Genomic DNA, 22,750 nt, shown 5'->3' on the forward strand with positions numbered 1-22,750 from the left:
ATCTCACAAGATCTTATGACACCCCTGTGAATAACTACAGATTACATTCTGAGAATAAATGAAAGCAGAAAAATCCTATATATTGAGGTTAATTGACGTCGTAACAGTTGAGGACCTCATAGAGCCTGTTTAACATCAGGACTCCACAGGGTTAAATGAAAACCCACTTTATGTTGACAGTAATATCAACCATTAAACAGGAGTCGGTGTGACATTGCCAACTTTGTGTCAAAGATCTAATTGCTCTCGGGAAGATTATCCTTCACACTGTAGCTGTCTTTGGTGATCGCAGGTCACACTAAGTAGACAAAATCCTCCAGCTCATGCTGGTATACAGTTTAAACACATTTAAGCTGTTTAACAAAGGCAAATCTTGCTCGCTCTCCAAAAGCATTTGCCATGTAATGTAATCCAGTGGAAAGGAAAAATCCATGTTTTCCAAAGTCACTGCATCATGTATCAAATGTTCAGATCAGCCTTTCAGCACTTACCTGACTTTTAAACCATCAGAATGAAACAGAAGGACTGGATTGGAATGTGGAAATGCACTGCAGCACTTTGTCATCGCAGAAAAATTGATTTGCACCTGGGATAAGCCGCTTGCGCAACACTTCACGCCCTCCATTGCTTTGAGTGCAAATGTTTGGAGCGTTTGCATGTTTGTGTTTTCATTTTCATGACTTTTAGTGAGGAAGAAGTGGAAGGCATTCAAAAAAACTTGAAAAATTTTAAATGTAAAAAGTCAGAAAAACACCTAATTTTTTTAAACATTTTGCTCCATTGGATCCCTAAAAAATTCTGCTTGCAGTTGGTTAGATGGTTCATATTCACAACAAGCCAACTTGATCTGATGACTGTGTCTGTACATGTTTGGATTTGGATTTATACCTTTTTAGCAGTGATGTCAAATAATATCGGTCCACCGATGTTGTGGGCAAGATATTGGCATAAAAATGCAGTATCGACCAATATCGGTGTCGGAACTTTTCCCTATAATGAAAGCCGATGATAAACATAATGCTGTATATACTGTAGGCCTATGGGCGCCCGTATTTCCCGACCTCATCAAACCGCCTCTCAAGCATGTAAACAACCGTGGGTGGCTAGTCGAAAACTAGCTCGCTCCTTCCATTCCAGCCATCCATTTTTATTATGCCGCTTATCCTCACTAGTAGGAATGTTACAATTCCCGGAAGTAAGTGACAATAAAATCTGACACTGTGTGTGCACGCTCAGGAGAGTGCATGGAGACGTTTGTGAAAATGCTGCTTTTTCATATGATATCGAGTGTATTTCCATTCTTATACATGTTTGTTAGGTAGATTTCTTCTTCCTCTTCAATTTCGTATCGGATTTATACTGTGTTGGACCACCTCGACTCCTACGACGGCTTAGAATGTTAAGTCCAACTTTAAGTCTTTCAAACACATGGATTGAAGCTTCAAGACAAGATAAAAGGTATGTAGGATTTAAATTCACTTTAATATTTATCTGCAGATGAAATTTCATTAAAGTCTGATGGTGCAAAATATGTTCATTTTGGCCTGGAATTACTGTGTACATGCATGCTAGGCATACATGAAAATTATGACACTTGTTTTTGTTCCCCTGGACTTTTTGATGATCAAAAATACGTAAATGGCTACTCTGTTGACTTTTAAAACAAATGTCACAGCCTAAGCCTAATCGCAAGGATTACTCAGATGTCTTTACAGCAACGTTGAGAAGCTAATTGCTGTTGCTGTATGCATTAGCTTCACAACAGATACTGTATGTGTTAATTCCAAGACAGGAGATATTTGTGTCACACATGTCAGTATCAGTATTGGCTGATATCGATATCGGAAATTGAGTTGGACAATATCGGCATATATGATATCAGCTAAAAAGCCAATATTGGACATCCCTACTTTTAGGGCAACAAAGAATATCTGGTAACTTATTTTGAAATGGAAATGCCACATGCCACATTGTGGCTCAAAGATCGCTCCTTCACTCTATCACGGTTTTTCAAAAATTAATGAATGAATGAATATGTGCGGCAGTGTTAGTTTCAACCCTCTTTGAACGCTCTTCCCCTGCTAGCTATTTTACAGGCGTGTGAGTCAGAACCACAACTGTTGTGGTTAACTACAAATCTCTACTTCTCTTCCCCCACATATGTTATGCTGTGGTCTTTTCAGTTTTTTATTGGGTTTTTGTAGCAATTATTAGGATGGTTTTGTTGGTGTCACTGATGCATAATATTATATTCACGTAATTGGTGCCATGAGTTGTGGCTCGGAAGCAGTTCTGCACGCTCGGAACACTGATGTGCATTCACAGGGCTCAGCTGCAGAGCCGTGCACGGACAGATGGGAAATAAGCCATCATTACTTACTACTGCTCGTTTATCTTTAAACGACTGTGTTTAAATGTAATTATCTCTATTGCACGGCCGTCAAGATGGGGGCTGTAGCATATGTGCTTGTGTGTCTACTCTTAAGACGGGAAAATGCTGATGATGGTATACATATTTTTCTTAGGCTTAATTCACTATATTTTACCCTCTCGCTTGCTCTCTCACACACACACACACACACACACACACACACACACACACACACACACACACACCTAACAGATGTTTTTAAAGGTCTTGTCTTGTTTTTACAGCTTTGAAATTGCCACCAATCCCCTTTGGTAATTAATCTAAACCACTGTCACATTCAGCTTTGGACCATGGCTGCATGCTTGTTAGTAGACGAAGGTACCATCTGCAAAAACAGACTATGTTTGGATAGCAATCTCAGAGTCCATATGATGTCTTTATGTGTAGCTTGTGCATCAGATAAGTGATTGGAACACCAGGACCCATTCGAGGATGCAAACTTCACTGGCATCGAGCATACAGTCCATTGCAATAAGTACATTATTCAGGCAAAAAATCCTATCCTCGACCCCGGCATACTTTTTTGAAGTGATCACATAAGCAGTGTGTAACCTGGACCCTTTAGCAAATAAAAGCTGAGGAAAAGCCTCAGATAAGTAGAGATGCTCGATTTTGGCTTCCTTGTCAATATCCGATATACCGACATCGTCCAGCACTTCATTTGTGATACCGATATCAACCGATACCGATATACGCAGCAGCTCTTCCCTCAAATTAATGTCAGGTGACATCTTGTGCGATGAAAGAACACATGAAGCTTCTTTTACTGTGATGCTCCTGGATGCATTTCACAAATGACAAATTCACAAAATAAGACAAATTGAATGTAAGTTAAAGAAAAAGTGTCATTTACTTCAAACATTTTGTCTCAAGAGAATAGTCAAGCTAATAAAAGAGTTGTTTTTTTTATTCTAAACTCGTATTGGTACTTGTATTGTATATTTCTTACCTACCTTTTGAGAGTTTAGTTGCTGTGTGATGATTTTAGTGTTTTTTTAAAGATGAAACCATAAGACTGTTAGACTGTGATATTGAGTCATGACCTCCTGCCGTTTCCGATGGGTTGACAAGGTCGCCGTGAGTTCCCTTATAGCTTGTGATTGGCTCCTGCCAAAGAAGGAGCTACCGGTTCCTCACTGACTTGTGAGCGGCACAGTATTTAAACGATTATTAGTAGTCCTGAATTAAAGGCGATGTCAAAAGATTAGAACATGGCCATAAGTTAGCCACACCGCTGTATAAGCCGCAGGGGTCAAAGTTTAAGAAAAAAGCTGCGGTTCATACAGCGGAAATTACTTTAGATATATACAGATTATGATTAAAAAGTGGATGGCATTACGAGCATTAGCTAAACCTTTAACTTGTGCACTTCAAAATTGGTCATGAGATCATTTATCCACAGCTACAGGACATCAGTTACCTCATCAGTCCTCATTGTTAAGAAATATGGAGGTCACTCAGTAGGTAAATAAATGAGCTGTGCAGCATCTATAGAAAAAGCTCAACTGTCCCTACACGTTCTACAATAGACTGAAAGGGGGAGGAATGTGTGCAGCAACTTGTTGAAGGTGATGATAAGTCTGTTTTGGCCAAAAGCCTGTAGGCTGCATCCTACATAAAACAACGCTACCACTTGTGGTCCATTGCTCCACAGGTGCAGCTCTGTGAGAGGCAAGTAGGGGGAAAAAAAACATAGACCTTGTGACACTGAAACAAAAACAAACATTGCGCTGTTCACCGGCGGTGGCCATGGCTTTTCTTCTTCTCACCGCTATAGCATTTTTACGGGGAAAGCCTCCCTCACAAAGCTGCAAAACAAACAGAGCAGTGTGAACAGCAGCAAACACGGCTTGTTGTGACGAGTATGTGGTGAGTGACTGACCGTGTGTGGTGGACATTCCTCATATTGAGTCTGGTGGGGGTATTTTTTTTTTTTTTTTGCCGTATGAGATGTTTTGAGAAGCCTGGTCCCCCACCCAGGGCTCACCTGTTGAGCCATGACAACCAAACAAATGGCTTCCATTGCTGCGCACTGTGGCCTTTGACCTCTGAGCTTTGAGTTGCCCTGCAAAGGAGGGGGTGTTGTTTGAGAAGCCTTCCTGGTTCAATAACATCTTTCCGCCTCGAGCAGCTAAAGCGCTTAGCTGTTTAACACCTGTGGCTCCAATCGCCGAGTCCCAGCACAACTGCTCAGAGATTCCATATATCCTCAGACAACACACGGTCGTTTGTCATGTCTCGTTCTTTGGACACATGAATGCATCACCGATTAATAGATTCTACGAGGCCGACAAGCTCTTTCATTTGATCAGGATGATTACAAAGTCAAGAAAACCCAAAGGTATAAATAAACAACGGCACTCAGAGATCACAGACCTTTTGTGAAATAAATAACGTCTCTTCTCAGTCCGAGGGAGCCAACTGTAATTCACCACAGATGATATTAAAGGAGATTTTACATGAATACGATACATAAATACAACCGACTAATAAATAGTGACTTAAAAAAAAAAAAAAGCCAAGCTTGCGATATTTTGGACAATGATGATGCGTCACATGAACATGCATCTTGGTACGCATCTTCACGGTACGATTCCTGTGCAGCAGCGCTTCTCAAATGGCGGGGCAAACTTAACTTGGAAATTGACTGAAGTTGTGGCAGAAGTTATCGCAGCTCTTATACACAGTAATTCCTCATTTATTGTGGTTCATTGGTTCCAGACCCTACAGTGATAAGTAGGGTTCCTTATTTATAAATTGTGTATTTTCAGAGTTGGAGCATAGAAAATCTGTTTAAGACCTTCTAGAGCCCTCGAGATGTGAACTAATCTTCCAATAGTCACCTTTACAGTCGTATTATACAATATTATAGACATAATACGAATTAATAAGTCATTTAAGATCAAGATTGCGGGTACAAGCGTCCGAAAGGAGTTTTCTCTGTAGGGTTGCTGGGCTCTCCCTTAGCGATAAGGTGAGAAGCACTGTCCTCTGGGAGAAACTCGGAGTAGAACCGCTGCTCCTCTGCATTGAGAGGAGCCAGATGAGGTGGCTTGGGCATCTGGTCAGGATGCTTCCCGGACGCCTCCCCGGGGAAATGTTCAGGGCACGTACGACCAGTAGGAGGCTTCGGGGAAGACCCAGGACACGTTGGAGAGACCAAGTCTCTCACCTAGCCTGGGATCCGCCGGGAGGAGCTGGATGAAGTATCTGAGGAGAGGGAAGTCTCGAATAACCCCCAACCTCGAATAAAAGCTGGATGGATGGATGGATTAATAGATAAGGCTTTTAGACTGTTTAAATCAGTGCAACCGGATAGTGAGTCCAGCTCTAGATAGGTCCCACAAGAAGATGCAGTATTGCTATTGGATGATGAAACTTTCACCAATTTTTCTCTGTGCTATGATGCATTCTCAATCCCCCCCGAAAGTCACATAGTAAGTTTAAAAAAAACCCCAACTTGTAGTTCTAGTAAATATTTAGCAAACTACGCAGGTCTTCTTTCCATCATTTTGTTGTATGAGACAAAGCAATGGTCTTTCCCCTGCATGACTGAAGCAATCCATCAGCCCTTTCAGGTTGAACCGTCGCTGCACATTTTTGCAGATGAATGCATTTTTTTTTTTATTCTGTCTGTCTATAGTTTTTCCTCCAGATGGGGTTTTCCGTCAACTGGAGGAAAAAAAAAAAAGCATCTGCTATCCAGACCGCGTTCAAAGCAATGAATGGTTCTGTAGAGTGGAGATGCGGGCAACACAAATCTAAACGCAAAAGTTGTATTTTTGCTGAACTGAAAGATCCAAAACTTTTTTCTATCTACGCAAAAGGCCTATCTCTCTCAAATATTGTTGACATATCTGTCTAAAATCTGTGTTAGTGAGAATTCATCATTCATAATTCATCTACCTCACGAGCGTGGCATATCAAGATGCTGATTGGACCGCATGATTATTGCACAGTTGTGCCTTAAGTCGGCCACAATAAAAGGTCACGGCAAAATGTGCAGTTTAACTGTACTGGGACGTCACATTATTTATTTATTAAGAAATAGGAATTCTAATAATTTTATATGTGCCGAAACTGTATTAGCAGCATTGCTATTTCACTGAAGCTACATGGGACAAATCTGTGCTGTATTTAGCGGAGGAGATTGTGTATTTTCAGAACGTATCGGCAGTACTGTATAGTCTGTTATGAATATTTGATGACAGTGTCTCCTCTCCCCAGCACCCCTTACAGATGATCTCCTGACCTTCACACAGCTCAGGCCAGATGAATTATTGAGAGTTGAGCTGTCAATCATGAGTGCTGGAACAGCTCCAGGTGGAATGGAGAAGCACGACAGTCTATGAACACCTCACTAATGGGTCTACCGTGACAGCACCACATGCTGATTAGACCAGTCTAACGAACAGGGAAGATGCATGTGATGATAAAAGATACAAATAACCTTTTTTTTTTTCCTTTTATGTCTTTGAAAGCGAGGTGATGATTGATACAGATGGCTTAACATTCTGGACTCATTCATTAAATCCTTTTATCCATGTAGCATGAAGAATGTTCTGATATACCAAATGTTTTCGTTGTCTTGTATAAAGCATCTGTTTCATATCATCGCTTTGTTTTAAGCTCTTGTGTTTTCGAAAGCATGAGCATGGCTGTTCTGATAAAAAGGGATTTAAAAGGGACTAACCCGAATGATAAGCAATGGACTAATTATTTGACTCCACGTTAACTACAGAGCAATGTTTTTTTGTGTTAAAACAAGTGACTCAATAAGAGGATAACAGAAAAAAAGGGAATAAATTCACTTCCATTTCATTTTCAGATACAGTAATCCTTCGTTTATCGCGGTTAATTGGTACCCGACCGTGATATGTGAATTTCCGCAAAGTAGGATTCCTTCTTTATAAATTGAATATTTTTTAGTTGGAGCATAGAAAACCTGTTTACAACCTTCTAAATACGGGTTTTATATTATTATAGACCTCTAGGCACGAAATAACACCCCTATAATCACCTTTACACTCGTATTACCCAATATAAGATACATTATAACAGAAAATAAGACATATTAGATAAGACATAGACTTTCACGTTTGCAATGGGAGAGTTCATTGGTGTTGTTTTTTCGGGAGAGCGTACTTGCTGCGGTGGCAATGGTCTCATCAATGTAACATTACTGACACCTAGTGACCAGTGTAGAATACTACACATCACCTCCTGAATGTGTTTTCTGAATGCCTTATATTTTAGTGAATTTAGTCATTTTTATGCTTGAACATGCTTAATTAGGCCTACAATATGTAAAATTTGCTTAAATATGCATATTTTTTGACTAACAGCAGGCTGTAGTCAACCACAAAAAAGTGATCATTTATTAATTTAATTATTTTGAATAACCTTGATAGAGTGAAACCGTGAAATTCTAACCACAAAGTGGTGAAGGACGACTGTACTTCTTAGTCCCATTTATTCATTTATTTGAATAAACATTTGTAGTTATTTGTATACGAAATAAATGCGCCCTATCCTTCCCAGGGAAAAGCTCTGATATTTTGTTGTTTCAGAGTCCAGTCTCTACAGTAAGTCCAGTAATCCTTGTTTATCGCGGCTAATTGCTTCCAGGCCTGACCGGGATAAACAAAGTAAGATTCCTTCTTTATAAATCAAATATTTTCATAGTTAGAGCACATAAAACCTGTGTACGACCTTCTAAATACGGTTTTTAACATTATTAGAGCCCTCTAGACATGAAATAACACCCGTATTGTCACCTTTACGCTCATATTACCCAATATAGTGGACATAATAAGAGTAAATAAACCACTTAAGATGTAAATAAGATGCATGCTTGTAAGTGTTGCTGTAAATGTCTTCCGGTCAGGGACAGACAGGAAGTGATGTTGGGGGTGAAGAGTTGAGTTTGAGCTTGTCATGGGTTACAATAGCCCGTGTTTTTATTCTGGATTTTTCGATTATTGGGCCTGTGAAACCTGAAACCTAAAACCTGCAATAGAAGCCTGTTGTTCCAGCGATCGAGGCTGGTGCTTGTACGTCTCAACAAACATTACAGTAACATTACTGACACCTAGTGGCCAGTGTAGAATACTACATATCACATCTTTCTGAACGCCTTATATTTGTATTTGAGTGCATTTAGCCATTTGTTTGCTTGCAAATGCTTAATTTAGGGGGGAAAAAAAGTAAAATTTGCTTAAATAGGCATATTCTTCGACTAATAATAGGTTACAGTCACCCATGAAACAGCAATGATTTATTAATTCATATATTTGGAAAAAACGTGACAGAGTGAAGCCTGGAAATTCAAAGCGCAATGTGGCGAGGGACGACTGTACTGCGTACATGTCTTTGTATTTTATTGTCCGATTGACCTCACACTTCAAATAACTAAATTACACAGGCAGTAGAAAGTCATGGTGTATAATAAATGCTTCCGCAAACATTATATATAAGGGCAACAAGCTGACAAAAAGAAATCGGTATCCAACACTATGTGTTGTGCACTCAGCCAAGAGGAGCCACTCATGGCAGCCTCATGTTAGGCTTCTGCCCCGTATGTGATAAGGAAATGTGCAAATTCAGCAATTTCTACTTAAGAGATTGTTAAAAACGATCATACCGAAAATACATTTATAACACAGTTCAATTGATAAATATTAATATATATTTTATGTTATAGTTATTCTTTTTTCCTTTCCTTTTTCCTCACCTGCCTGCCTTGACAGCACGTCACTGTTACTGAGGAACTTCTAAGGTGGAGTGCAATCTATCTGTTGTACCTCTAGAGGCGCCCCTAAATCAGGTACTGTGTTTTGACAGGGCATATGTTTGCAGATAATCTCATGCATAATGTTTAAGTGTGTACAGTACAACTGTGCGTGATTTTGCGCCTGTGTGGCCGCCCTTTTGTGTATCTGTCAGCATGTCCCCAGGCGGGTGGTCCCAGAAACTGATTCAGTCCAGAGTAACTCACATGAATGTGTCACATATGATACTTCCTCAGGCCTTGGCCAAACACCATGTGATCCTGCATCCAACACTCCGGGCTGATCCCTTTCATCCCCAGTGTTCCCTTCAGCGCTCCCACTACTGCAACATCACCTGCGCCCTTCTCGCCGCACTGGACATGTAGTTGTCGCCCACCCCGTTCTCTGCTCCACTGCTGCTAGCAACAGCTGGTCTCAACTTGCAGCTGATCGGCACTTTTTCTTTATTTATCTTTGGCTGGATGCTGTCGGCGACACGGGCCTGAAGCCAGCTGCTGTAAACAGCGAGTTTAAAGCAGCTGGCTTTGTCTCATGCAGAAATGCAATAAATCTCTTGTGTTTGATGATAGAATGATTAAATACTTTGTACTATGTACTGCTAATAGTGCAAGACTGGTATCTCTTCTTTGAACTGACGGACTTAAAAGTTCAGGGTCAGTTATGCGACTTCACGGTGAAGACTGAGGCTATTCAAAGGCTGGGACACAAACATACTTAAAAAGGGCATTATCTTTATATAGTTCAGCAGTTCAACTGACTGCACTTTGTTTGCAGCATAATTACAACTAAAACCATAATTGTTGGTAGCGCTTCATGAGGAAATCCCTTGACTTATCCATCGGATCCATTATCAGCCACATGGCTTCGATACTTCCTAACGTCATCCAAAATTCTTGATTGAAAATTCGTGAGAAAACAGCACACACTTTTTGCATAAAATACATACACATGAGTTATAGATGTAAGTCAATTGTCAAGCTAATAAACTTTAAAGACAGCCCCTGTGCTCTGGAGCCCCTTGAGCTCCTGTGTAATCGCAGACATTTTTGGAAAAGAGTTTTAAGTTTTAAAAGAGTTTTAAGCCAATTTTTAGACATTTTTGGAAACTTTGTGTTGCGGAATGGCAGGGCTCACGGTGCTCGAATGAGCCTTTCATTGGAGGACAAGCAGCATAGAAAATGGACGGATGGCACGGCAATGCTGCGTCTGTCCACCAGAAGGAGCCAGAGGAGCCCGGAGCGCAGAGCCCAGAGGGAGGCTGACATCATTGCAGCGCCCCAATGAATGCATTGCTCAGACGCAAAGCATTATGGGATGTAGAATTTAGCCATAAATTAGCCGCATCGCTGTATAAGCCCCAGAGTTAAAAGTTTAAGAAAAAAGTAGCTGCCTATACACCGGAATTTACGGTAATTAACTTGTTGCTGTTAGAATCGATTTGTTTTTTTCTAATGAATGGTTTTCATTTTATCCAACAATGAAATGTTTTTGAATTAGGACTGTGTGTCCGAATTAGGACTGTGTGTCCAGATTCTTTTTTTTCCAGAAAATATATATATTTTTTAAATCGGTGTCAGACAAACTATCCTCATTGTAATCAGGGTTTGATTTGGAGCTAGCCATGTATGTTGTGTCAATTTGATGTGCCATTTTTCAATTGAAGCGCTCCCCGCATGACATCACAGCGCTACACCAACTTTCAAATTCAATTCCCGAAGTTCCCTGCAGGATACAACATTTTGGAACCCGTCTACATACATGTGGGGAGGTACGAGACAAAATCCCGTTTGGGATATGCTTTAAAAATGCATTTCTCTGAAGCCACATCCTTACTTTCGACATTATCTGAGGACAACTTCTGTGTGCTGCTGACAGCAGGTGTCAGCCACAATAAGCTTGCAAAACTGCAGAGCGTTTCATTTTCTTAGTGAGTTAAATGCTAGCAGCCTCTCCTAATCAGATCCTCTGGGTTTCTGACTGGCCTAATGACTCTTTTGAGTGATGGGTGACATTGCTGCTTCTCAAAGGCAGATGCTCATGAGAGGAAGTGGATAAACTGCATGGCTGATGCAAAATGCAGGTCTGCAGCTGTCATTGTGTGTTTGGAAATGAAACAAGGTAATCCTTCGATCCTCCCCTTGGATATGACAGGTGTCATTACAGATTCCTGTAGATAGAACTCTACAAAAGCTGATTGTTGACAATCCAACAATAACTTCAAAAAAAGATGTATATGCTGTGTATACAGTAAGTACACAAATGTTTGCAGTTTTGCATTACACTAGGCCTAACCCATCCTTAAGAAAAACGTTTAATTCACGAAAATTTCTTAATCTGGTGATTGCTCACCCCTGTGTCCAACTCAACATTGTGCCAGCTGCCCTACTTGCATACAGTCAAACCTGGGTTTTCGTACGCCCCAGTTTTCATATGGTTCGTTTTTCTTTTTTTTTTCTAAAATGTTCGCCAAAATTTAGCGTCAGTTTTCGTACACTGTCTCAGTTTTTGTTTCCATATTGCACGTAACAAACTAGCCCGTTCGCCATGTACTGTATTGTTCTGCGAAATCAAGTGATGCCCAAGCAAAGCGCCCTTGGCGTTGCTGACTCACTTGTCACAGTTTTTTATTGAGTGTGACTGTGGGGTCAAAAAAAGTTGCAACTGCCAGCAATTTGATTAAGACGGTGAGAAACACAATTCGATCTCTCCAGGATGCACAGGAAGTCTGCATCCGCAATAAGTACCATCCATCCCCCATTTGTAATTATTTTGCACTGCTTTCTGCATGGAAAATTATATTTATTCTCTATAAAATGTATTTTCGTTCATGTTTTTGGGTGTCTGGAACGGATTAAGTGCATTTACATTATTTCCAAGGGAAAAATTGCCTCGTCTTCCATACGTTTCAGTTTTTGTCAAATCTTTTAGAACGATGATGTTACATGCCGTGTAGGTCTGGACCCCAGATGCAAAGGTGTGAGGCCGAAAAAGAGTTTCACACCATGAAAATGTAGTTATAAAACAAAGAAAAGGAGAGGACTAGGCTGAATGGCAGGGAAACTGCTGGGTATACTACAAGTATTAGAAGACAAAACCTAGTCTTAATGTTGGAATTGCACACTTTAAAAGGGTTTTTAGTGAGCCCTACTGGGATTGCGCTCTTTTTTATGTCTGTAACTTTAATGCTAATGAGTGGTGTTTGTCCACACCTGTCTCTGACAGCGTGTGTGGCTCCAGGAAGGGCCATTGTGCACTTTATCCACTTTTTACACAAACACTGCAACTCTAAACTTGTCAAACAAAATAGATGTTTATAATATATCACATGCCACGGCGTAACATTAAGGAGTCGGGGAGAACACAAGCATTAGGAACGCTGCCTTGTGAGCCACAGTGCAAACATTGCAGTCACACGGCAACAAGCTATCATGATCGGGGAGCACTGCGGTCTCAAACTGAATTCACCTGGGGGCCGATGAAGTAGTAGTAGTAGTTGTCTGTGCGATTGTACGGTTCTGTCTACTGACCACCCTGTTCAGTGTTCAGTGTTGGCTATTGTTTGCACAATTAAATAGCCTCTTCCTTTAAAAAAACTAAAATTCCTCTGGCCAACTCTTGAAGCATTCAAGGTCGTGGTTCACGCTACCACTAAACTTTGACGTCAAATAGGGGGCCAGCAAATATGGTCCTGCAGGCCACAATTGGTCCACGGGCCACGAGTTTCAGACTTCTAGGTTAGCACATTTTCTGAAGAAAAAAAAGGGAAAGGTCTTACAGCTCCCACGTCCATATTTGGCTGACGGATAGTTGGCAGAACTCCAGGCTTTATTTTAAGATGTGTAGTGAAGCCCGCTTTTCATGTACACCATGAAGTGGTAGGTTTATACATGGGATGGGTTCCAGCTATGGGCATGTCAGAGGGGGTATTGTGTCTGGTATCGTAAAAATTGAGCTTCAAAACTGACCATTTGGGCGCCTCAAAAGTAGAGGAGATGATTTTTCTCATGTTTGATGGTCACCTGGACACATATGACTGTTTTGTGTTGTCAGGGACTTTTAAGAAAGGTGCTGAATCATTAAAGGAAGGCAGTCTGAGGGCGCTAGACAATTTTATTGTTGTGCGCACACTCCAGTGGCATGCACTAATACAGCATGGGATGGTGTTTATTTATGCAAATTAGGACCAACTGGACACTCAAGGAGCTGAAAAAAAGTAAGAAGACAGGTGCAAAAACATTTCATCCCCCTTGGACCTTTATAAGAAATGTTCTAAAAAGCAGACTTAAGAAGAAAGTAGGAGCATATTGATGGGTCCTATGTTGCGATCCCATTTGCATTTCCCCTTGACAACAATGGCTTTACGAGCGACAAGACACTTGCGTACAAGGGTGCTGTATTTCTTTGAACTGCTTTCCTTCTGTCAGGACCTACGGGACTATGCTTCCGCAAAAGGTCAAGTGCATTATGCCCGGATCTCTCGTATCTGCTTGGGCAACCTGAGAGGTATTTTACATAGCTCAGTATCTGCTGGAACCGTTTTACACAGGATCAGCACTAAATAATCAGCCTGCGTCATCAATTTAATTCCATCAGCACTCAGCTAGTGAAACATCATCAAGCATGCGTGCTGAATCTGACGTACTCTTGCGTCGGTGTATGCCGCTCTGCATAACCCAGTTAATATCGGCTTCTTCTCGCAAATGATCAACCCTATTCAATGTCTAGGCATCTCACTTTTGATTTAGCACATATTGCTTTACATCACGTCACCTTTGCCATTTCTAACCTCCCATTGCTTTTCTTTTTCTGTTCCCCGGTGCGTTCGTGGACAATTTGACTCCGTCCTCCGTTGTAGTGTGGCTTGTCATCATATCACGACATAACTCAGTGTGTGTGCATGTGTGCTATCGTCAGTTCCACCTGTGAGGTTTCAGATTTCTGCCTGTGCATGGAGAAACGCTTATATCACAATTAAAGCGAGCGCTATCTATCGGGGCATAGCCCCAAGGGTATTGCTAAGGAGAGGCGATGACAAATTGCTGTTTGAATTGAGGGCAACCAATCTTGTGTATGCTATATGTCAAAACAGAAAGATGAAACTGTTCCTCCCATCACATGCGTTATAAAATAATTCTTCTGAAATAGACCTCGGGACGAGATGTTTCTTGCACATTTGACCAGCAATTATGACAAATAGAACTCTTCTTTTTGTAAATCAAATCTCTCTCCCGTCTTTAGAGAGAATGCGGGGGAATTATGACAGATGAACCCAAGGAAGACATTTTATCTTTTGTTGTTGTTGGAACCTCTACGAACGAAAAAGAAATGGAAAATAGTTTAAACGAGTTTAGAGGCTGTTATGTTGAACTTTTCCCGAGTTCCACCTGGCTGCGTTGGAGGACTTTTCAGCCATGTTGGACCCCGGGGATCCGGTGCTCAGTGGAGTGGACAATGCACATGGGCTGTAGTCTGGAGTGTGTGCGTATGTTGGTGTGTTTTTAAATGTGAGTCTGCAGAGGCAGCTGTCCAGCTCATCTTCCCCCCTTGTGGCCCGCCTCATTTATAATTAACCCAGATGACCAGGTGGCTATGTCCCTCTGTCCCTGCCAAGGCATGCTTCATTCTAACCTCTGAACTTCTATCAGACATTTCCAAGCTCGTGTGTACTGCTCATATAGTGCTTGCTTCGCGAGACATCTCAGCTCTGGTTTTGGAACAAAATAGAGTTCAGGTGTTCAAGGGCTTTTTGGTGGGCTTTTGTGGGGTGACGGAACGACCTTTATGAGAATGGAATTTGGGAGGGAGTGAGTTTCCATGCAAAACAAAGACACCAGTCCAGTTCATCAGTAAAGAATAAGTTGCAAACTGGGAAGTTCAAAAAGTTTCTTGTACGGTTTACAACAGTGGTCCACAACCTTTTTTGACCCACAGACCGACTTGTGTTCCCACAAATCTCCCGCGGGGACCGGAGGCAGGGTTCATACATTATAGCGACCTAATTATCAAATTGATCTTATTTATTATGTGTTGTGTAAAACTAAGACATGAACAACATCACATTAAAAGCACAAAATGAATGCCGACCCACCATCCACCAGTTCAAGCCTGGAGTTTTTCCAGAGAGATTATTACGTCGCTGTTTGACGTGTGTGGTAAAAGGCAGTGTGCTAGCATGAATTCACTTGAGACAAATGTGCACATTAGCACTCAATAAGTCATCAAAACTGACCTTCATGCATTCCCACATAGTATCAGCATTTGACACCAAATATGAGGTGAAAGAAAAATGGTAAAAATACAGTAGTAGTCTATCTGTGCAGCATGAGATAAAGTTAGCACACGCACAATGGACATGCGTCAAGTGAGACGGATGTAGCAGAGAGAATCCGGCCACTTTTCAAAATAAAACAACAAAAAAAAATGAAATAATGGAAAAAAAAAAAAATTCTGTGCGGCCTGGTGCCAAATGACCAACAGCCCGGTCCCGGGCCACGGTCCGGGGGTTGGGGACCACTGCTTTACAACATTGTTAAAACCAGATACACGTCTTCACACGGACCAAAATTGACTGAAAATGCTGTAATGTGCTTGCCAGGCCAGTTGGATATGGCAACTCACTATGTATGAACACTAACGGCTTCTCTTATGCAAAATAGTCTCATTAAAGCTGTTTGTTTGCATATGCTGTATGTGATACGTGACTAAACAATTTCATAACGCGACTGCTGGATACCGTAATTATTTTTATTGGGAGTAATGCTGGTAATAGAAATGTAAGCTACAGACCTTCATCACTATCATTGCATCGAGTAAATAAATTGCTGTCCACTGCTTGCTTCCTTCCTACTGTGATGTTTCATCTGTCAATCTACCATCAGACAAATTGAAAAAACATTCTTAAATGTTCAACCTCCAGTTGCATGTTCAGCTTCTGAAAGGCAAATGTTTGAGGACCAAACCTTAACACGCAGATACTATTACAGATTTTTAGGTCTAAATGTTCTAGTTCAATGGCTCCTATTTGTCCTGCCTCAAGCATCATAGCAAGCAGGTTTATCTGCTCTCCCAATGCTTGCGTGGGTTGGAAACTTAGGCTTCTTCCCACAGTCCAAAACAAGTATGTTAGGTGAATTCATTCATTTCAATTCATTCCGCTTGTCCTCACTAGGGTCGCTGGCATAAGCTGGAGCCTATCCCAGCTGACTTTGGGCCAGAGGATGGGTGCACCCTGGACTCATTGCCAGCCAATCGCAGGGCACATACGGACCATTCATGCTCACATTCATACCTTCGGGCAATCTAGAGTCTCCAATTAAACTAACATGCATGTTTTTGGAGCACCCGGCAAAATCCCAAGCACACATAACATGCAAACTCCACACAGTGATACGATCTTCCTGACCTGACTGTGTGGCCAACATGCTAACCACTAGGCCACCGTGCAGCCCTGTTAGACTCTAAATCCCCCGATTTTAGTGTGCTCAGCCGTCTGTCTTGACGTACCTGCAAATAACTGCGTACCCCCTGAGCGTTAGCCCTTGGGTCGTTTCCAGATGTCTCTACATCTTTTGGCCGATAAAGTAAGATCATTCATGCAACTCTTCATTGACATTCACATGGACGACGGAACTGACCACTACTTGGCCTGGAATAGGTTGGAGACTGGCACATTCTTTGTGCCCTTCTTTCGTCACCCACATAATGGAGTGGGGGCGCTGAGGGCCGGACAGGGACCCAATGTTAGCAATCAAAGCATATCCAGTTTCTGTTGTGTAACAGTAATACCCACAAGGTTCCCGTGCACATGTTCTGTATAAAGTTCATGTCCTAGTGAGTGGGTGGGCCATGAAAAGGACATGCAACAGGTGAAACCATATTGCTGCTTTTTTGGCTACGCTACACTTTAATGTTGTTTCATTTTGCATTCTTGCATGCGTCTTTATATCCCCAAATTCATTCTTATTCATTCAGCTATTTGTTTGCTATGTCGGTACAGCACAATGTGACACCTCCCCTTCTATTTTCTCTCCAAAGGACAGGGTCACGGCACACTAATCTTCCCTTACCCATTTTACCCTTCCGACAGCCACACCCTCTCTGTGTTTGCTTTGGCAGTCCACAGCACATACGTCAAAAGAACCTGCCACTGCGACCCACAGCCTGCCTTCACCCTCACCCCCCCAACCATAAGGCATGTGTCCTAGCCATCTTCTAAATGGGTGACAATACCACTGTCTTCGCCCTTCAGGGCCAAGGACTGCTACAACCAACATTCCGTCTCCCCCGCCGTTCCTCAAAAGTTTGACCGGGGAGGGGGGAAAACAGGTGTGTGATGTTTTTTCTCGCTGTTCCCTTCCTCCCACCCACATGGCAGACACATTTGTTGCTACACATGCAACCTAACAAAATGGAAATGTGAAGAAAATGCAACCGAAAATAAAAGCTGACGTATGGACACCATTAAAAATAACAACTGGACCAGGCGGTCCGTGCCTGCAGGTGAAATCTGTGGTTGTGTTGCCCACAACTAGGCCAGATTCAAAGGCAGAGAGGCTGACGGACTGCATTGTGCCCATGTCTCTCTTTCCCCAGCAGTATCTTTCTCCCTACTGTCTGTTAAGGTCCGCAGTTAAGTTTGCTGATGGTCTTAACCTTTGGCTCCCAGCAAGTGCAGACCACGGAGAGGTCCAGATTATGTGCTGTGATAGATGATGTAAGGTAATAGGGAGGATACACAATGGTCTCCTCTTCAAAGTGAGCACTGTCTGCATTCAGTAACACTATATGCTCGACGTTCACTCCAAGTGATTTGGTGATTACAGCGGACAAATAAAGCTTTAAGGGTACACAATTGATGTGACACCGTGAAAAGGTCCTCCCGGTCTTTTTGCTGATATGCATCAGTTTTAAAAGCAATACAATCAGTGAGGACTTCATCAACCTCCAGGCTTTCGCTGCTTCCCCAACAAGGGAGGAGTTGACAGATGCCACGATAACCCTGTTGTTAGACCTCCCACAGGCGTGATGAGGTCCCTAGACTGTTCCGATAGCGGGCCGGCATCATGATACCTTCGGTGTGCGAAGACCTCGGCCGTTGCGACTCACAATGAAAAAGACTTTTTTCTTCCTTCGATGGGGCAGCTCACAACCAAATCTGTCATCCCAGCCGTAACACGATATCTCAGCTCTGATAAGAACTCTCACAGTTTCCTTTCACTTCACTGGATTTCTCTTCTTGTTGACGTGGCAGGGATCTGCAGATAAGGGAGTAGGTTGGCAGGGCAGGTGTCTGATTTTCATTAGACTTGCAAATTCAAGCGAATGGATGCCCGATCAGATGAGGAGAAGAGAGCGGACCTTTTCACCTTTAACACACACTTTTGTTACAGCAAGAGGTGGGCATGGAGGAACGGTACAATGAGGCAGGGGCTTTTGTCTGTAAAAGCTTTACACTCAAACAAGAGCACTTGGAGACCACTAATTCTGGTAATTCTAGATCTGGAAGAAACGTCATTATGTAGCTATTGAAGCCACATTCAGTTCTCAGTCCCCATTCCATTCGAGAAATGTCAATTCGGATCAGGCTTGCATCTCCAACTCAGGGACTGTAAAGTTTTGTAGCAAAAGCTCAGTCAGTTGTATAAAGAGTGTCACATCATGCCAGCAAAACAGCGTCTTTCGCTAATTGTAGGAATTTAAAGCAAATAGATAAAATCCCATCAACGATAACAGTTGCATGAACACAGCATGGATCAAGTGACAACATCGACCAAGCTTTTTGGAGACTGGTTCTCCTAACATTATTCATCGATGAAAATGAATCGTTGTGATCAATGTTCCCTAATTTTCCAAGCGTCTGAGCATACACACAAACGACCTGAGCATCCCTTGGATCTCTGTGAGCACCATCAGACGTGCTCACTTGTAGTATCACACCTGTCCAAAACGTGAGAATTTGAGGTAGTCCAACTTCCATTCTGTGGTATTTTGTATATGAGGGGGTCCAACGAGGCGTATTTTACAATGTTGTGCTGGCGCTGTTTCATTCTGGAAATGTATTGAAAGTAATGCCACATTTGCGTCATATGTTTACTTTAGTCGAAATTAAAAATGATAAAAAAAAACAAATCAAACGGCAGAAAACAAACCCTCCGGCATCAAACTCGGCGTAACACTTCCTGTATCCGGTAAGACATCAAAATATAAGCATGCCAGTAGCACACGCACGGTTAAGCCACATATTTCGTCCACGTTTCTCACTTAGAAACCCGGCTTACAACTTTGGCTTTGCAGAGTGTTTTTCAAAGCAGCCCTTCAGTCAGCCCTTAAAAGACCTTTTTAAACTTGAGCTTGGTGCACTGTCACATTTCGCCATAATACGAGGTTAGCAAGCAGCATTTAGCTCTCTTAACTCCGCTTCCCCATTAGCTAACCTGCAAAACAGCGGCATATACTATGTAACGTGCTGTTAATGAATTGAATGAATGAATGCATAAGTAAATACATACCAGCAGGAGCTCATCATTGGCTGGAGGGTGTTCGTTATTGTGTTGTTACCGCTTGTTGTCGCCTGTCACTCACGGAGTTGCATTGCAAAATGGTACAGAATAAATTGTTATGTGTTTATTTTATTTACAGCACGGGTTGATTTTTATTTTGTGCGCTGCAAGGATTTGCTGTGCGCTGAGAATACAAGATCAGTGCACAGATTAGAGGGGCTGTTGGTTGGAATGATTACATTATTGAGGTACAGTGATGATAAAATGAATCTTGGATAACGTTTGGTCTTTTCTTGTTTGATGATTTCATTCTGGATATTGGGGCGAAAAAGGACAGAAAAACCTGAGAGGAATATCGTGGTTTTATTGAGTGGCTCTGATGTGAACTGTAATTGTGTCCTGGAAAATGATTTGCACCGGAAGTCATTATTGATGTGCTGTTTGCAAACTACACACACAATTTCTGATGCACGTGATATTAATGAAGTCCAGGAACTTTGGAAACCCAATAAGAATTGTTACATTTGAACACACACCAGCTGCAAAGCAAGAAGCTTTAGATATTGGGCCGAATTACTCCAACGTTATTAAGTTAATTATGTATTGATATCTAAAAATGTGGTGTCCAAATCATCACGATTGTATCACATTGTTGTGTCATACATCTGGTCAGGATGCCTCCCGGACGCCTCCCTGGGGAGGTGTTCAGGGCAAGTCCGACTGGTAGAAGAAGACCCAGGACACGTTGGAGAGACTATGATTCCCAAATGGCCTGGGAACACCTCGAGATCCGCCGGGAGGAGCTGGACGAAGTGGCCGGGGAGAGGAAAATCTGGGCCTCCCTGCTTAGGCCCCCGCGACCCGATCTCGGATAAGCGGTAGAAGATGGATGGATGGATGGATGGATGTTATGACATATATTTCGATGAGTGCAAGGTTTTATTTGCCACATGAACTTTACCATTGCGCAGCTATCTTTTTACGTCGATGGTTGAACACTGCAAAAACTTTGATTTGAGTGCATCTCTCCTTTAAATTTGGACTCCCTTGTCACCCTTAGTCAGCGGTTTCAGAGACCGTGCCATACAGTGTGTTTTTTCTCCCTACACTGCAATCAACAGAGCATAATGCGTTGCACTGAATAGTTTTACCGTTAAATACACGTTTTAAAGATACATTATCCATTTGTCAGTCAATGATATTAAACCTGCAAAGCATCCCTGGTGGATAACTTGCAGAAACATAAATCAGGAAGTGAACTACTGTACATCACAGAGGGCAGTATTGAATTCCAGGACTTCATCCACCGCTGCCTAGCACGCATGTTTGTTGGACTGTGACTACAGAATATGTGGAATATGAATATGAAACCCACGCAAGCATGAAGCGAACGTGCAAACTCCATACAGAGAGGTCAGAGCCGACATTCCCAAAGCCGTAACCACACTGGCTGTGAGGCAGATGTGCTAAGCACTGTCCCGCTATGCTGCCTGCTAAATTACATTTTATAGAAATGTTTGAATAGATTTTTGGAATATACACACATGCATATCTGTAATACAGCCATACTGATTCATGAGCAGAGACCAGCTGTTACCAAAAGCTGTCGAATCCAACAGCTGGATTTTACAATTGCCGTTTTGTGAAATATGACGCCACTTTTCAAACATCCAAATCTGACCAAAATCAAGTTTGCTAAAAATTCCACAGAAATCCAGCTCCCTAAAACCTTATATACAGTACAATGTTGTTTTTGTCATCAGCTTTATATCAGAATACTTTCCATGTGTTTGACGTTCTGCACACACGTCAGATGAGGTGTTGAAATTCATCAATTCCTCTGGGCTGTGATGGCTTGGAATGACAAGGTTGGCTGGCTGCTGCACTCCCAACATGCACCTGGATGTGTTTGTGAAAAGACAGGACAGGCGGGAACGAGAGAACAGCTATGTCAATACAGACAAAATAAGAAACATAAACAATTCAGCAGGTGTCATTTCAGTTGTTTTTCCGCCTGTAAAGTATCTCCTGTTTAGACAAACTAAAGTATTTTGCTGCACTTCTGTTTACTCCTCTATAGTTCCACATTTCCAGTTGTTCCCTCATATTTCACATCGCTGGTTTCCTTGAAAAAAGGGAAATGGAATACATTAGCATTTGCTGTCTTCAAGATTGGGGAAGCTTGGCAAGTAACCCCGGGGTTTTCAAACGGTCACATCCCGAGACTCACATTTTCCCATGGTCATTAAGTCGTGACCCACTTTTTATTGAAATGAAACCACAAAAACACATGTATGTCATCTTTTTAATTTTTCAGTTACCACTCTGAAACTTCCATTTCACCTACAACTAACAATTTCAAAATATACATAGAATAGAAGATCCTCGTAAAAATCGCCGCATGTTCGGCGAACGTGTCATATGCCTACTGTACAAAAAAGATGTATAAATATTCAAAATATTTTTTATCTAAAAAAAAAGTCTGATATTTTTTACATTTTTGATAATTGTGGTTGCAGCAGAATAATGTGTTGTGTGTTATTCTGTTAATTGATGGTTTTGTGAGGGTTTTCCCAACAAAAATAGGTAAAAGGGATGTTAAATATTCAGTGGTCCATTCATTTGTCATTTATAATAATTTTTGCACCCTTTTCTGTATCTAAAAATTTAATTTTTGTCTATGAAAACGTGCTTTGCAAAGGGATGTCAAATGATTAAAAATTGTAATCAGATTAATCACAGTTTTTAAACGAGTTAATCATGATTAATCACCATGAGCAACTATGTCTGAAATATGCCCATTTTACCAATATTTAATGAACAGAAAGCTAAATGACAGGACAGTATTATATATATTTGCATGCATTAACAGCTCCAAATGAGCTGAATATGTCAATCAAGCTAAAAGATATCACACAAGTCTAAAAATCTATTTGTCTAACACTAGTCTCTTTAATAGTAACAGAACATTTGAATCACACTCTCACCCGTGTTATTGTGAGCAATGAGGGGTTGCGTTCAAAGACATC

General features: G+C 41.6%; 1 protein-coding gene across 1 annotated transcript in view; it reads left to right on the forward strand.

Annotated features, from left to right (window-relative positions):
• The window catches only part of slc25a26 (solute carrier family 25 member 26), a 128,966-nt gene extending 111,478 nt beyond the window's left edge, over positions 1 to 17,488 (forward strand). Inside the window, exons 11-12 of the mRNA XM_054785232.1 lie at positions 9,181 to 9,257; positions 17,471 to 17,488. The gene's annotated coding sequence lies outside the window, so the exon portion shown is untranslated. The remainder of the gene's footprint in view (positions 1 to 9,180; positions 9,258 to 17,470) is intronic.
• The last annotated feature ends 5,262 nt before the right edge of the window (positions 17,489 to 22,750 follow it).

This window comes from Dunckerocampus dactyliophorus, chromosome 8, assembly GCF_027744805.1.
Source record: "Dunckerocampus dactyliophorus isolate RoL2022-P2 chromosome 8, RoL_Ddac_1.1, whole genome shotgun sequence".
Lineage (NCBI taxonomy): Eukaryota > Metazoa > Chordata > Actinopteri > Syngnathiformes > Syngnathidae > Dunckerocampus > Dunckerocampus dactyliophorus.